We start from the raw sequence: 16089 nt of genomic DNA on the forward strand, positions 1-16089 counted from the left end.
TTCTGGAAATAAGCAAAGAGCGGGGAAACCAAGATAATGGAATAGAGCTCTCAGCCAAACTGTCCCAACATCTGCCTCCAAATAGCTTTAAAATAACAGTTCAAATGGAATTCTGGGGTGGCAGAGCAAGTGAAAGGTCAGGATGAGACATTCTTCCAGCCAAAGACAACTGAGAAGGTCAGAAAGATCTGTGACATGAGGGTGGAAACTGACTCAGAACCCACATGAATGAAACTGGGGGATGGAAGTAGGCAATAGTAATAGAAGTAACTGGAGGTTCAAGAGTTCTCAAGACAGAAACAGTAAAGTGATCTGGAAACTGCTCAGAAAGAGATTACAGGACTACCCTGGGCTAATACTAAGTACAGTACCAGATGGTATCTGGTTAGTAATAGTGGTAGTCCCTCGGGGACCGAGAATGACGATTGTCTTTGTGCAGTTTCACCTACGGTGTACCCTCCTGTGGCTTTGAAGTCCAAAGGCTGAGGCGCACAGTTTGTGGCACACGGGCCTGGGACGCCAGTTGTTACGGGAGGTTCGGTTGTGGTCTGGTGTCGGCGTTCACGCGCAGCGGCAAGACGTCGACGTCACTCATCTTCGAAGGTGGTGGCGGCATGGTGAATGTGGGCTCACCAGCTGCTTCCGTCTGAGGCTGCGAGTTCTAGTTGCTTTGGTGAAATTGCAGCCCACTTCAAGTTGGACTTTAGCTGATCCTTGAATCTTTTCTTTGGTCGGCCTTGTTTCCTGAGTCCAGCTGACAGTTCACCACAGAATACCTGTCTTGGTCTTCGCTGTGAGTCCATGCGGATGACGTATCCAGACCATCGTAGCTGGGTTTGGAGGACTTCGATGCTGGTGGAGTTGCCTCTGTCGAGGACTTCCTGGTTGGTGATTCGGTCCTGCCATCGGATCCTCATGATTGACCGGAGGGAGTGTTGGTGGAATTGCTCCAGCTGCTTCATGTGCTTCCGGGACAGTGTCCATGTCTCACAACTGTACAGGAGCGAGCTGAGGACCACTGCGTTATACACTTTGAGCTTCGTCGCAGTGCTTACACCTCTGTGTTGGAGGACTTTGCAGAGCAGCCGCCCGAGTGCCTGGCTGGCCTTTTGGATCCTGGCATTGATCTCGTGGTCTAGGGACCCGTTGTTGGCGATGGTGCTGCCCAGGTACTTGAAGGTGTTGACGTTAGAAAGCTGCGTGCCATCGATTGTAATGCATGGCTGGTTCATTGGCCTCCCTGGTGCAGGTTGGAACAGCACCTCTGTTTTGCTAAGGCTGATAGTCAGGCCAAACAGTTTTGTTGCGGTGGAGAACCTGTCCACAATGGTTTGGAGATGATTTTCTTGGTGGGCCATGAGAGCACAGTCATCTGCAAAGAGAGCTTCCAGGATGAGTCTCTCTGTTGTCTTTGTTTTTGCAGTCAGGCGGCGAAGGTCAAATAGTGAGCCATCCAGTCGGTATTTGATGTAGACGCCCAGGTCTAGATCCATCACAGCATGTCGTAATACTTGGGTGAAGTATAGGTTGAATAGTACCGGAGCGAGGACACAGCCTTGTTTCACGCCATTGAAGATGTTGAAGAGATCAGAAGTCTCTCCACCAGATAGGACTTCCCCTGTCATGTCGACATGAAAGAGCTGGATCAGTTTGACGAATTTTGCTGGCCAGCCGAACTTGCTGAGGATCACCCACAATGCATCCCTGTTCACTGTGTCAAATGCCTTTGTCAGGTCTATGAAGACAATGTAGAGACTCAGGTTCTGCTCAAGGCATTTTTCCTGCATTTGCCTCACCGTGAAGACCATGTTGATGGCGCTACGATCTGGTTGGAAGCCACATTTTGATTCAGGCAGGTTCTGCTCTGAAACAGATGACAGGAGTCTGTTGAGTATAACACGGGTGAGGATCTTTCCAGCAGTGGAGAGTAGTGAGATGCCTCTGTAGTTGTCACAGGCTGCTCGTGCACCTTTGTTCTTGTATGGGGTTACAATGGAGGCATCTCTGAGTTCTGGGGGCATGTCTTCTTCTTCCCATATGTTGGTCAGCACTATGTGGAATGCCTGGAGGGCCTTTCCATTTAAGGCCTTGTACACCTCAGTTGGGATCCCGTCTTTACCGGGTGCCTTGCCTGCACTCATTTGTTTAATGACTTTTAGGACTTCCTCTATTGAAGGAGGGACATCAAGTTGTTCAATGGTGCAGTTTTGGGGGATCTGGTCAAGGGTGCTTTGGTCAACTGAAGAGGGTCGGTTGAGAAGCTGACTGAAGTGTTCTTTCCACCTGTTGCTGATGCCTTTTTTATCTTTAATGAGAGTGGCACCATCAGAGGATAGCAAGGGAGTGGTGGTGGATTTTAATGGCCCATAGACAGTCTTGAGGGCACTGAAAAATTGTTTGTAGTTTTTTGTATCAGCAAAGCACTGGATTTTTTCTGCCTTTTTTTCCCACCATCGGTCTTGCATCTTCCTGATCTCACACTGTGCCGTGGCTTGGAGAGACTTGAATCTGTCCTTTTTAGGAGCAGAGTTTGGGCTATTTTGCCACTCCATAAAGGCTTTGTTCTTTTTGCTCAATAGGTCTTCAATAGCAGTGTTGTTCTCGTCGAACCAGTCCTGGTGGTTGCGTTGTTTGGGGCCTAGGACTGCCTTTGATGTTTCCTTCATTGCGTCTCTGAACTGGTTCCATTTCTTGGTTGAGCTTCCAGTGAGTGGTCCCTTGGCAGACAGCTTGTCGTCTAGGCAGGAGTGGAATGTTTGCAAATAAGATAGATCTCTAAGACGACTCATGTTGTAAAATGCATGAACTGTCTGTGCCGTTTTGGATGGCAAGGCGCAATGCGCATTTGAAGAATCACTCTAACCAATCGGTGGTCTGTCCAGCATTCAGCTCCTCTCATGGCTCTGGTGATCTAAACATTCTGGATGTCTTGCTGGCATACAATGATGTAGTCAATGAGATGCCACTGTTTTGATCGTGGGTGCATCCACGTTTTATATTTGTTCGCCATTCTGAACCCAGTGTTCGTGATGGTGAGTTCGAACTCTGAGCATTTGCTGAGTAGCAGTAGGCCGTTGTTGTTCATTTTGCCCACGCCGTGTTTGCCGAGCACTCCTTTCCATCTTTCATGGTCCTGGCCAACGCGGGCATTGAAGTCTCCCAGTAGTATCAGCTTGTCATTTGTGGACACTGAGTGAAGGACGGCACTCAGGTCAGAGTAGAACTGCTCGATGGTCTCCTCTGGGCTGGTCAGTGTTTGGGCATATGTGCTGATGATTGTGGCATACCAGTCTTTGCTGAGAGGCAAACGGATCTTCATGAGCCTCTCGCTGATGCCCACAGGCAAGTCTGGCAGCTGTTTGAGCAAACTGGTCTTGATAGCCAGGCCAGCACCGTGCATTCTGTCTTCATTTGAGGCTCTACCTTTCCAGAAGAAGGTGTATCCAGTGGTGGGTTCACCGAGTGATCCCACTTCTGGTAAGCGTGTTTCGCTTAAGGCTGCAATGTCGATGTTATATCGTGCCAGTTCTTTACCGATTAGAGCTGTTCTTCTCTCAGGTCTTGGGGTATTCTCTCTGTCAAGTAATGTCTTGATGTTCCATGCTCCTAGTAGGAGTTTCTTTGTATTTTTTCTTTGATTTTGACCACTTAAAGGGATGACCCGCCAGCTGCGGTGTGCTGACCGGGTGTTTGTAGGGCAGGCAATGTTTGGGACACCTTTTCTAGTCCCCTCCTTTCATTAGGGTGAGCAGTGCTGTCCTAGAGAGGGCTGCTCAGTCGCCCAGGATGCTGCCGAACGTCCCTGCTGCCCACAGGCCGAGCGACCACTGGTCTGTGGGCCGCCTATGTGCAGGATCGTGACTACAACTACCAGTGGTCACCCCCACCTGTTGCGTCGCCACTCCCCCATCACCGCAAGTCTTGAAGAGGGTGGACAGGGTCAGGATAGATGAGTGTGCACAAAGACACCTTCGCGTGAAAGAGATTTAAGTGGAACAGTCGATGCACAGAGACAGTCCCACTCTCTTGGCATTGGAAGCCTGGGTCCAGTGGTACAAAAAGTTGTTACACCTGGAGACTTCCTCAGCTGCATTGGATGGCCGTGTTGTCCTTTGTGCTCCAACATGCCCTGAGCACTCCACAGTGCTTTGCTGCGTCGCCCTCTCAGCCGTTGAACCTTCTTGTTGGTTTCTTCTGTCTGTTCAGCCAAAGCAGTCTTCACATGCTGGGTGAGCAAAGCCCTGGTTCACCAGGGGTTGATGACCCGATGGCTACCCTCACAAGGTTTAGCCGGCCTGTCGAAGCCGTTGCCCAGGGTGTGGCCGCTGCCGCATGCTAGGAGCTAGTGGGAGTCACACGTGAGAGCTGGGTGTCAGGTGGGGGTCAGAGGCTGGAGAGCTGCCCTAGGAGGGCACAACAGGGCCTCCATACCAGAGATACTACCCCTCCCTGAACACCCCATACACCCCATCCTACTCTAATTCCTGGAACCATTATCTTACCCTAATTCATGGAATTCTTATCCTGCCCCAGGTGTCATATTGTTAGGCTAGGATTTTGGATAAGGGAAACACAAGAGGAAAAAACATATAAAAATCTACTTTATTGTTTTGGGAGGGAAAGGAATAAGGGTTTAGGGATTTACTCATGCTTATTCTTATTTTAAAAAACTAACTAACTATGCTAACTAGGTTACTAAAGTAAAACTTAACCAAGTTCCCAAATCTTACTCAGCAGGGGTCCAAAAACAGTTAGAGCCAGGATCTCTTGTTGTTAGCGATTCAAGCAGTACTGATGTCCAAGTGGGACTGAATGCTGCCAGCAGCTAGATACAGGAACCCTTCCTCAGTTCATCACAGGGAAAATCCTCTTCAGACATTCCTCTTGACTTCCTCAGGAGACCAGAAGGAAAAAGTCCATTGGGGCAAGATGGAGTCTTCCCAGATCCTCCAGCTCAGGCTCCCATGTGACCTTTGGTCACATACCACTGTCAATCACACCTAGATTTGCACTTTTCAGTTCTTGCACAGTTTTGTAAATTGCAAACCTTTCCATCCTTTATCACAATCTCCCCCCTATTGCACGAATCAAAAATCGTGTTGGAAACATGATTTTTGAATTTGTGGACAATCTAAAATACTTACCAGTTACCTATACTAAGAAATCTACCCAAAATAACAAACAACCTTCACTCAACCATTTTACTCTGACTTACACTAATCTATTCTACGGAATTGTAACAAGGGGAAAAGGAAAAGGAAAACAAAGTAAATAATGAACAAGTACAAAAGTCAAACAGAAGCCAAATCAGAACAGCAAATAACAGCAAACAGATGAACGTAACTTCCATGCAAATATCAAACTTAAAACATTCTTATCAGCTACAACAGAGCAATGTATTGCAGTACATTAACATTGAACTCAGAGAAAAAATTTTGAAAATCACAATAAACACAACATTGCATAAGTTTTACAATGAAAATTAAACCAAAAAATAAACTCACTTATTCACATATGTGTAACAGTGAGCTATGTACATAATTCACTATACATGTTTGCTATACATATGCAGATATATACACTTATGTACACTTCATATTTACACATAGTTTACATATCTACATACACTATAATACAATTAATTTACAATCCTATTATATACCCTATTTACATATATTTACATATTTATTTACAATTTTGTTTGCTATGTGATATCATATGTTGTTTGTGTCTTGTAATGTATGATGCAGTGCAAGTCCGTATCTAACTTTCTTATCTTACTTCATTTTCCCTAACTTCAAAATACTTCTCCTAACGAAATTTCGATACCTAAACTCAATCTAAGTATGCAAAGATATTTTGTTAGTAAATAACATAGCTATAGCTAATCATAACACTATTAGTGCCCTAACTATACATTGTTTCACTCATGTAAGTAGAGATTCAGTGTAGCCTGACCATGTTTATGTTTTGTATTTATGTTTTATTATGTTGTTACTTTTGTTATATCATGTTGTTTTGCTATTTAAATATCAGTGTTACTGTTATATAAGAGTTATTTTACTGTTGTATGCAACATACTTACCCCTACTTCCTTCCTCTTGAATATACTTCTGCCATTCCATAGTAGGAAATATATTTGTGTTTGTATGTGAATAAATGCTATGTTATTATATACTATAATACATTACCCAAAGTATCAATGCATTAGTCCATTTATCCTGTAATCCTCTTCATTACAAATTTCACAAAGTCTTTTAAATTTATAAGTTCTCAGTCTTTCATTAATGTCCACTAATTTCTGAATTCTCCTCTTCATCTGCATTGTCCTCTTATATCCTCTTCTGCAGGAATGGTTCTCTCCTTACTGATCTATCTCACTGCAGACTCAAATTGACTGATGAGTCTATCTTTCTGTAATCTCCTCATTTCCTTCTTCTTCAATGATTTGTACATTTTCATTACTTATACCATGTGCTAATTTTATATGTGAACAATGATGCCATGAATGTCTACCCAAAACTTTTACTGAAGATGGAGAAACCAACACGATAGTGTGAGGACCTACCCAACTTTCTTGTGTTGCTGATGTTTTAGCAAATTTTTTACAAATAGCATATCTCCTGGTTCATAATTATGAAGGGAATAATCCAAAGGACCATTTTGAATTAATACTCCCATTTCATGTAATTCTTTAGTCTCTGTTGTAAGGCACTTAAGTAAGATGCAAGTTGACAATCTCCTCCTAAGAGAGATGTATAGACTGTCTTACAAGTTTTTGCTTGTAGTGGAGCATGTCCAAAGAGCATGTCATAAGATGATATATGCAAATCTGCTCTTGGCCTCATACAAAAACAAAGCTATGGGAAGAATCTCTGGCCATTTGAAATGAGTTTCAGCACAGAGCTTCCCCACCATAATCTTTATTTCCTTATTCACATGCTCAACTTGGTCTGAACTTTATAGATGATACAGCACATGATATTTTGGTGATATTCCTAGATTTTCATAGACTCATTTCAGGATGTCATTAGTGAAATGCGATCCTTTATCAGAGTCTATTGTTAGAGGTACTCCAAATCTAGGTAAAATTTCCTTAATCAACACTTTTACCACAAAGCTAGCTGTATTTGTATTTGATGGGAAATCTTCAGGCCATTTAGTTGATTTATCAACAATTACTAAGCAAAACTTGTATCTTCCAGCTTTTAGCATGCTGATGTAATCAATCTGCAGACTCTCAAATGGACAATATGCTGAAGGTCTACCACCTAAACCTTTTTGTCTGAATGGCCCTTGATTGAATTTTTAGCAAACAGAACAGCTTGAGCAGATCTTATTTGCCACAGTACTTATTCTAGGAGCAACCCATTGCTTCTATATGCTTCTTTTTTTTGACTATCAAAATGACCTTTTGTGTGAATGGCTTGACCCAAATAGGTATACAGGTCTTTTGCTAATAGCAGCTTTCCTGTATCTGTTAACCACATACCATGTTCTTTTCTAGCTCCAAACTTCTCTTTCCATTTTTGTATTTCTGAGTCTACATAAGTTTTTTCTAGATCATCACATTCTATAGTTGATAAGTTCATAATATGCAAATTGCAAACCTTTCCATCCTTTACCACAATATCTACTATCCTTGTTGCACTTCCCCAAGAACTTTTCTCAGAGGAATGCTTTCATTTTCTGTACCTTGAAAAGATGTTAGCAGTTTGCAATAAATTTGTACTCACTTGCTATCAGCATGGTGAGACTCTTCTGACTCCAACCTTTGTATTCTCTCATTATTGTCCCTCACCCTTACCTGGGTAATTCTGGTCCCAGTACTGCCCGCCTGAAGGGGGTGGGGGCTTTTACAAGAACTGGCCTAGAAAATAGATTTATGATAGATAATTTAAGATTTATTGGACCACTTGATAAATGTGGAAAGATAATATTAATTCATACCCCTTTTGCCCTCCCCCAAAAGAAAAGACTTCTGGTTTTAAAAATCAGTTTGGTTTCCAGACTGAAGCTCATGCTGTATCTCCCTGAGACTATGTTGGGTCCTCCCTTCTTTTGACTAAATATAAAAACTGCCAGGCTGGAGACTTGACCCTTGTTTTGATGTAGACAAAAACTCTCTTGGGTGATGACTTAATCAATCAGGTAGACAGATGCCATGTTGGAAGCCTCAGCCACGTATTAGAGTGACTTGAGATCTAGAAGACTCACCACTTCCTGGAAGGGAGTCAGGTTATTTTACTGTCTTTTCAGATTTGGGTGGAGTCCAGTGTTTGGTTTAGAAATCTTGAGTAGTTCTTTAAATAAAATGATATTTAAAAATGTGAAATACACCCTCTAGAGAAATTCATTTGCCATAGGACCATGTTAAAAAAATTTACATATCATATTTCAAGGAATTATCAAAGAAAATCACCCCAATATCCTAAAATCCAAAAGCAAAATAGAAATAAAATCTTTTTTTTAAAAAAATCACCAATAAGAAGCTGAAAGAGAACCAAAATGAAAAAGTCACAGGAATGATGAAATTTCAGAGCTCCTCAGTCAAAGAGAAAATTCTTCACAGTCAAAAAAAATCATACAAATTTCATAGAGCCATAGTAAAGATAATACAAAGTTGAGCACCTATCATATTAAATGAGCAAACCACTTGGAACATAATACTGTAGAAGGTAAAAGAGTGGGATCACAACAAAAAATAGCCTACCTAGCTAAATTGAACATAATCGTTCAAGAAAAAAAAGAGTATTTAATGAAATAAAAGACTTTCAAGCTTTCCTGATGAAAATATCAGGGCTGAATAGAAATTTTTACTTTCAAAAGTAATACTCAATAGAAGTACAAAGGGGTAAAAATGAAAGAGAAATCCTAAGAAACTCAATAAGGTCCACATCCCTTTAGAAGATGATATATGTCACTTCTAATAAATTTATCATTATCAATAGAGTTTGAAGTCCTTCATAGACAGAGAATATGGGAGTGAGTTGATTATGTTGTGAATATGTAAAAATAATGAATGGTTAAAAAAAGAGGTTCCCTGGGAGAAGGGGGAAAGAAAGAATGAGAAAATAATCACACATAAAAGATGTGAGCAAGGATGAGTTTTACAGTGGATGGGGAAATGGTAGGAGTGGGTTGGGAATGCTTGAAACTCACTTCTAAGTTGAGTCAAAGAGGGGAATACATACACACACTCAAAAGGACATGGAAATATATCTTGCTCAACAGGGAAGTTGGAGAGGAAAGGGATAGAATAAGAGAGGTGATTTTTAAGAGTGAATAAAAGAAGGCAATGATCAGAAGCAAACTGGACTTTAGAAAGACCAATTCACCTTTACCAGACAACAGCAAAAATCTTAGATCATCAGTCATACTGTCTCCTACATGACCTACAGGTCCTGCCTCTAAGGATGTCCTACCCTCTGGCACTCAACAAAGACAGACATTTCTCTTCCCTTTCAGCTTCATTCCTTTCTGAGGGATATTTAGTTTAACAAAGGGGTCAGTGACTAGATATGTATGAATGAGAAAAGAAGCTCTGAAGTTCAATATGACATTAGAACCAATTTCTTAATGATACTAAATTTCTTGCTAACATAATCAGTTTGTCCTCAAGGATTCATCTGAGTGAGTTTACATCATTTGTGAGGACACTGGAGCTAGTTGTCTTTAATAGTCAGGCAGATACTGTTTATATGTCAACTTACATGTTCAGTCAGAATAACATGTCTCACTCCATTTATCCTATGTTTATGGATACAAAATCTCCCTCAGCTACTTTTGCTTTTGAGCTTTATATCAAAAAAAAATAATTATCAGTCAAGAATTGGGATACCTAGCATCATCAGAGACAGAACAGGAAAGCACTTAAAGGTCACCTTTTCCACTGCTTTCATTTGATAAGTGAGGAACCTGAGGCCCAGAAAGTTTTTGATTAGCCCAAATCCCTCTATTTCCAAAAGTCAGTGTTCTCTCCTCTTCCCTCCATCTTCATGAATGTCCTATGTGAAGATTGGATTTAGCTATCTCCTAATTGTAACAATGAAGATACTTAGCTCTTTCTTTATTGTGAAGATAAAATTGTAAGCTACAATCTATTTTTAGATTTTAACTACAAAAAGGTGTTAAGTAACTACAAAAGGTGGACTTAACAAAAGAGGTGTCTTCTTCATGCAGGACTTTCTTTGCATAAGAGAATACATACTGGGAAAAAGACCTTATGAATGTGGTGCATATGGGAAGACCTTCTACCAAAGCTCACAGCTCACTCAACATCAGAAAACTCACACAGGAGAGAAACCTTATGAATGTAAAGAATGTGGTAACACCTTCTGCCAAAAACGACAACTTACTCAACATCAAAGACTTCATACTGGTGAGAAATATGAATGTAATCTATGTGGGATGGAGTTTAGCCGGAGTAGAAACCTTGTTCGACATCAGAGAACTCATAGTGAAGAAAAACCTTATGAATGTACAGAATGTGGAAAGGCCTTCCGCCTGAAGGCATGGCTCACTAAACATCAGACAGTTCATACTGGTGAGAAACACTTTGAATGTGACAAATGTGGGAAGGCCTTCCATCAAAGAACACAACTCATTCACCATCATAGAATCCATACTGGTGAGAAACCATATGAATGTAACATATGTGGGAAAGCCTTTAGCCAAAGAACAGAATGAAATCGGCATTACAGAATACATACTGGAGGAAAACGTTATGAATGTAATGAATGTGGAAGGGCCTTCAGACTGAGCACACACCTTACTCGACATAAGAGAATTCATACCGGTGAGAAACCCTATGAATGTAACAAGTGTGAAATGGCCTTCCGGCTAAAAGGACAGCTTACTCACTATCAGAAAATTCATACTGGAGAGAACTTTTAAGAGGATTGTGACTGAGGGAAAGTTTTCCTCTAGCATCCTTTATAAAACATCAGTTATACTGATGAGAGAAAACTTATCAATATAATAAATGTGGAATACCTTTTAACCAAAGCACAAAACTTAGGAAACATCAAGCAATTCATGTGGAGAAACCTTATGAATATGGTGAACTGAGAATTAAAGAATTTGAACAAAAGTGGAATCCTCCCACATGAAGCCAGTTGCTCCCTGCTTTCCCATTGCAGCTCTTCTCAGCCTTCTTCTTCTTCAAATCTTGGGCCACTTACCTTCCCAAAATTGACTATATAGTACTGTTGACCTAAACATAATACCCATTGATAGGTAAAATTAACATATAAACTACAATAAGTATTGGAATTTGGAGGAAGGTAGAAATAATCATTAGAGAAGCCACACAGCTGAAATGTGGGCAGAGTTGAAATTAGAGAATTTATAAGTAAAGCTGCCAACTTTGTGCACATTTGAGCAAGTATGGACTTTTCACCAAGTATTCTCCACACTTGGTGTCTAGAATAAATCTGTTTCCTATTCATTTGAAGTGTGAGTTTTTTAATGAACAATTTAAAGCATTCAAATGGTTGTTAATAGTTTACAATTCTTTTGAGAATTGTTTATATCCTTTTATTACTTTGTTATTGGGGAAGGGCCCTTGGTCATATTCCGGACTGTCCCATATATCTGTGGTATCAGATCCCTCTCAGAGATGCTTGGCACAATCAACCAAATACCTTATCATAAATGTGTTAAAATTTTGTTTGTAGGCAAGTTCTTCAATTTCATATAATCAGTTTACCTTATAACAACAATTGTCACAATTATTTAAGGATTCATCTCCTGTCCAGTAACAATAATAAGAATGCAAATAGAAACAACTCTTAGCTTTCACTTCCCTCAGAAAATATGCAAAGATGACAAAAGATGGGCATCTTCAAGGTTGGAGAGGATTGTAGAAAGCTAAGTGTACTAATGCATTGATGGTAGAACTGTAAATTGGTGTGAGCATTATGTAAAGTGACTAAAGTGATCATACCTTTTTAGCCAGAGATTCCACTGCTGGATATATATACTCTGAGGCATTCAATGACAAAGAGGAAGACTTCTTATACACCAAAGTCCTTAGCACTTTTTTATGGTAGCATAAATTGGAAACAAAGTAAACAAATTTTGGGCCCTTAATATAATGGAATAATCTGCTCCCTAAGAAATCATGAATATTACGAATGGAATGAATTCAGATGACTATATCCACTGAAACACAACTGTGAAAGCAGATTCAGGAAAACAGAATAACATTGAACTATAACAATGTCCATGGAAAGGACAATCCCAAAACAAGAAACTAATTGTTGCAAAAGTAGAAAGGCCAAGGTGGTTCCCCAAGAAAGCTTCAAGAAGATACAACCTGCACCTTGCAGAGGTTCACTTCCACAGATGTGGAACACTGTGGGAAATTGGATCGTTTTTAGATTTAATTGGTTTTGGTTTGGGTTTCTTAAAATAAAAAGCCCTGTTATGAGGGATGAATCTCTAGGAGGAAACAGAGGAAGAGATGCAAGGGAGAATGTTAAAAGCAAGAAAGAGCAATGAAAATATTTTTAATTATAATCAAAGGCTCTAGACTTCTTGGCATTGGACACCCCATATTAAACAAGACCAGATTTGAAATCTGTAGTCAGACCAACATGTGAATTGGAACCTGTAGAACACTATGTTGTGAACGTGGTTCCTGAAGTTGCTTTCTTCCAGTTCTTCTTTAGAATCATATTCCCCAGAACAGACTCCATGCTGTCTTAAAGCAAATCCACCTGGTCTTTGTAAACTAGGTGTCATCTCAAACAACGCACTCACTGGGTTTAGGAGAGATCCCAAATTTATGGTTCTACCACTAAAATGAAAGAAGCTTCACAAAAATGCACATCTCCTATAGTGGGTTATGTCAAAAGGAGCTCAAAGTATGTCTCCTGATACAAAAACAGTGGCCAGGAATGTTGGTCAGAGGCTGGTCAGAGGCTTGCCATGTAAAAATATCATGTAGACAGTGTGCTAGGAGCTAGGTGGTACAGAGAATGGAGTACTGGACTTGGAGTCAGGAAGACGCATCTTTCTGAGATAAAATCTGGCCTTAGAGGGTAGCTGTATAACCCTGGGCAAGTCATTTAACTCTGCCTCAGTTCCTCATCCATAAAATAATCTGGAGTCAAACCAATCCACTATCTTTGCCAAGAGATAACCAAATGGGATCATGAAGAGTCAGACCCAATGGAACAACAGCAAATATGACGTTCTAAGGTTTGCAGAGCACTTTATAAATAACAAAGCTTTAATAAGAAAGGTCAGCAAATACAAGAACACCAGTAATAATAACTGAAAGGATAGTTAGAGACTTTCTGAAAGTACAAAAGGAGCCATGAGATAAGATAAGGTGAACAGCAACAATGGTGAAGAAATAGGCCTGAGACGTCATGGACTAAACCTCATGAAGTCCTACCTACAAGTGAATCAGTGCTTTTGTGGGACTAAATTATAGCAGAGGAGGGGAGGAATAGTCATCAATAACATTTAGAGAGGCTTTCTTCATGCCAGGCACTGTGCCAAGTGCTTTACAAACATCTCATTTGGTCCATGAAACAATTCTGTGAGATAGGTGCTATGACTATCCCCATTTTATACATAGTGAAACTGAGGCAAATAGTGTTTAACTGACTCAGACAATCCAGATTCAAACTCGGATCTTTTCTTGATGCCACTGTGCTGTGCTACCTAGTTGTTGCTAAGAAGACAGGAATATATGCTGAAACATAAGGAAGTCAAAGACTGACATTTATGGGGAACAATTCATATAGCCTCTCAGAAAGATGAGAGCTGAGAGAGGAATGGGCAAGAAGGCAAAGGGAAGAATTGAAACAGGGACAGAAAGAGCTGGGTAGCTTGTCTCAATAGTGAAAGGGGGTATCACTGATGAAGACTTCCATGGGAGACAAAAGAGATTGTGTAGAGGGAGATTGAGACTTTTCATGGGAATAACCAGGGGCTTCGGTGCTTAGAGAGGCCACTCATCTTGCCTCAGAAGGGGGTACACAGAAAAGGAGGGGATGGACCCAGGGACAAGATGTCAAGGCAAATGGGGATAATTAAAAAAAAAAACAAGGAGTAGGAAAAGATCAATAATGAACTACACAATTAGTGACCTGGGAAAATTCCTACTCAGAATAGCCTCTCTATCAGGAATTGGTATCTAGATTGAGGCTAAATAAGTCATAAAGGGAAGGAGGCATGGCAGGCAGAGTGTCAGATCTATAAGACAATAACAAACTGTTTAGGAGAAGGAACCCAAAAAAGGTACCATAGAAGCTTTAATTCCATGAAGAATAGAGACTAAAGAAGGATTGAATAGGTGTAAAGTCCTAGAATCAAAGAATAAAGATCTAACATAGAAGCAGCATGGTGACACAGTGGAGAGAGCCAGGCCTGGATTCAGGATGACTTGGGTTCAAATTTGACATCAGACACTTTCTAACTGTGTGACCCTGGGCAAGTCACTTAACCCCATTTGCCCAGTCCTTCCCTTAGTTGTTACTAAGACAGAAAGTAAGAGTTTTGTTGTTTTTTAAGTCTAGTATTGACAGGGAAGATAAATAATGAAAAGAATGAGGGAAAAGGTTTTTTTTAGACAAAAATAAAAGTTAGAAACTATTAAAACAAATTGAAGGAGAGGAAAAAAGAATTGAATAACTACACAAACACAAGAAATCACAAGGAACTAGTAAGCAAGGGCCAAAAGCTAGAGAAGAAACATGAACAGAAAACCCTGTGGGAACATTGTTGTCGTTTGTTCTTCATTTGTGAAGAGAACTAATGGCACTTGAATCTGACTTAAGGTAGTTACAAAAAGTCATCAGCTTTAGTCTCTTTTCCAGTCAAGACAAAAGTCAGGACTTACAGGGGTTAGAGGGATAGAGGTGACTGCTTTGCATGATATAGCTTCTTGGAGCCACAGGTAAGAGTTGGGTGGATGATCAGACCTGAAAAGGGTTCAGCAAGCCATCCCACCAAAGCTCTTAGTCCTCTCAGTGCACCCCATACACTTTCCTCCTATCTTTGGGGAAATGGAACCATTGACAGAAAGCCTAGACACTCCAACTCCCTTGTGATGCCAGGAAACCCTGGTTGAAGGGTTAACCACAACATACCTTGTATTCAGGCAGTGGGGACCATGGTAGTCAGTATTACATATATGTATGTCTGTACAGATATACTATACCCTAGCATATATAAATACCCTATTCTGCATCCCAAATCCATAATTCCTCTGTCAGGAGGTAATACTATAAGGGCTACTAGGTGGCTCTCAAGGAATAAAGTGCTGAATCTGAAATCAAGATCTTAGTTTGAATCCAGCCTCATTCTGACTAGCTCTGTGACCCTGATTAAGTTACCTCTGCCTCAGTTTCCTCATCTGTTAAATATGGCTAATGATAGCATGTACCTCCTAGGTTGTCAGGATAAAATGAGAAAATATTGGTAAAGTATTCTGAACTTTACATTGCTATATAAACTTTAGGTGTTACTATTATCTTCATCAGTCCTTTGGAATTGTGGGTGATGACTGTATTGATCATAAATTCCTACAATTTTCAAAGTTATTTGACCTTTTAGTAGATCCTATATTTGGCCTCACTGCTCAGTTTAAAGCAAAGACCTGCATTCAGGGATTAATGGGAAAGAGGTACTTGGTGAGTTAATACAATATAAGCAGCACCGCAAGCAAAAAGAATATCATACAACAACAGATAGCAATTCAGAGGTACATTTGAGTTGGCAATCAGAGACCCATGAAAGGTGTTGGGGTCTTATCGGGAACTTTGATCAGTTAAGTACTTGACAGGGGTCAGGGGTTCAAGCTGTCCATCGTCAGTTACTTAGATATCTGTGGTCACGTAAGCAGCTCCCTATCAGACTCCCGTCATTTGGCATTACCTCATCAAAGTACATATTCGAGGATCACAATGTGGTGGTTGTTGTATCCAAAGTTCTCCTCCTTTTGCTCATTTCATTCATCAGTTTGTAAAGGTCCTGAACATTGATGTCGTTACATAAATTGTTGGGCTGCTTCTGCTCCTTCGTGGGTCGCCAGTTCAGACAACGCTTCCCAGGATTTTCTGAGCCCTTCAT

Source organism: Monodelphis domestica, chromosome 3 (genome assembly GCF_027887165.1).
Source record: "Monodelphis domestica isolate mMonDom1 chromosome 3, mMonDom1.pri, whole genome shotgun sequence".
NCBI classification, from domain to species: Eukaryota; Metazoa; Chordata; class Mammalia; order Didelphimorphia; family Didelphidae; genus Monodelphis; species Monodelphis domestica.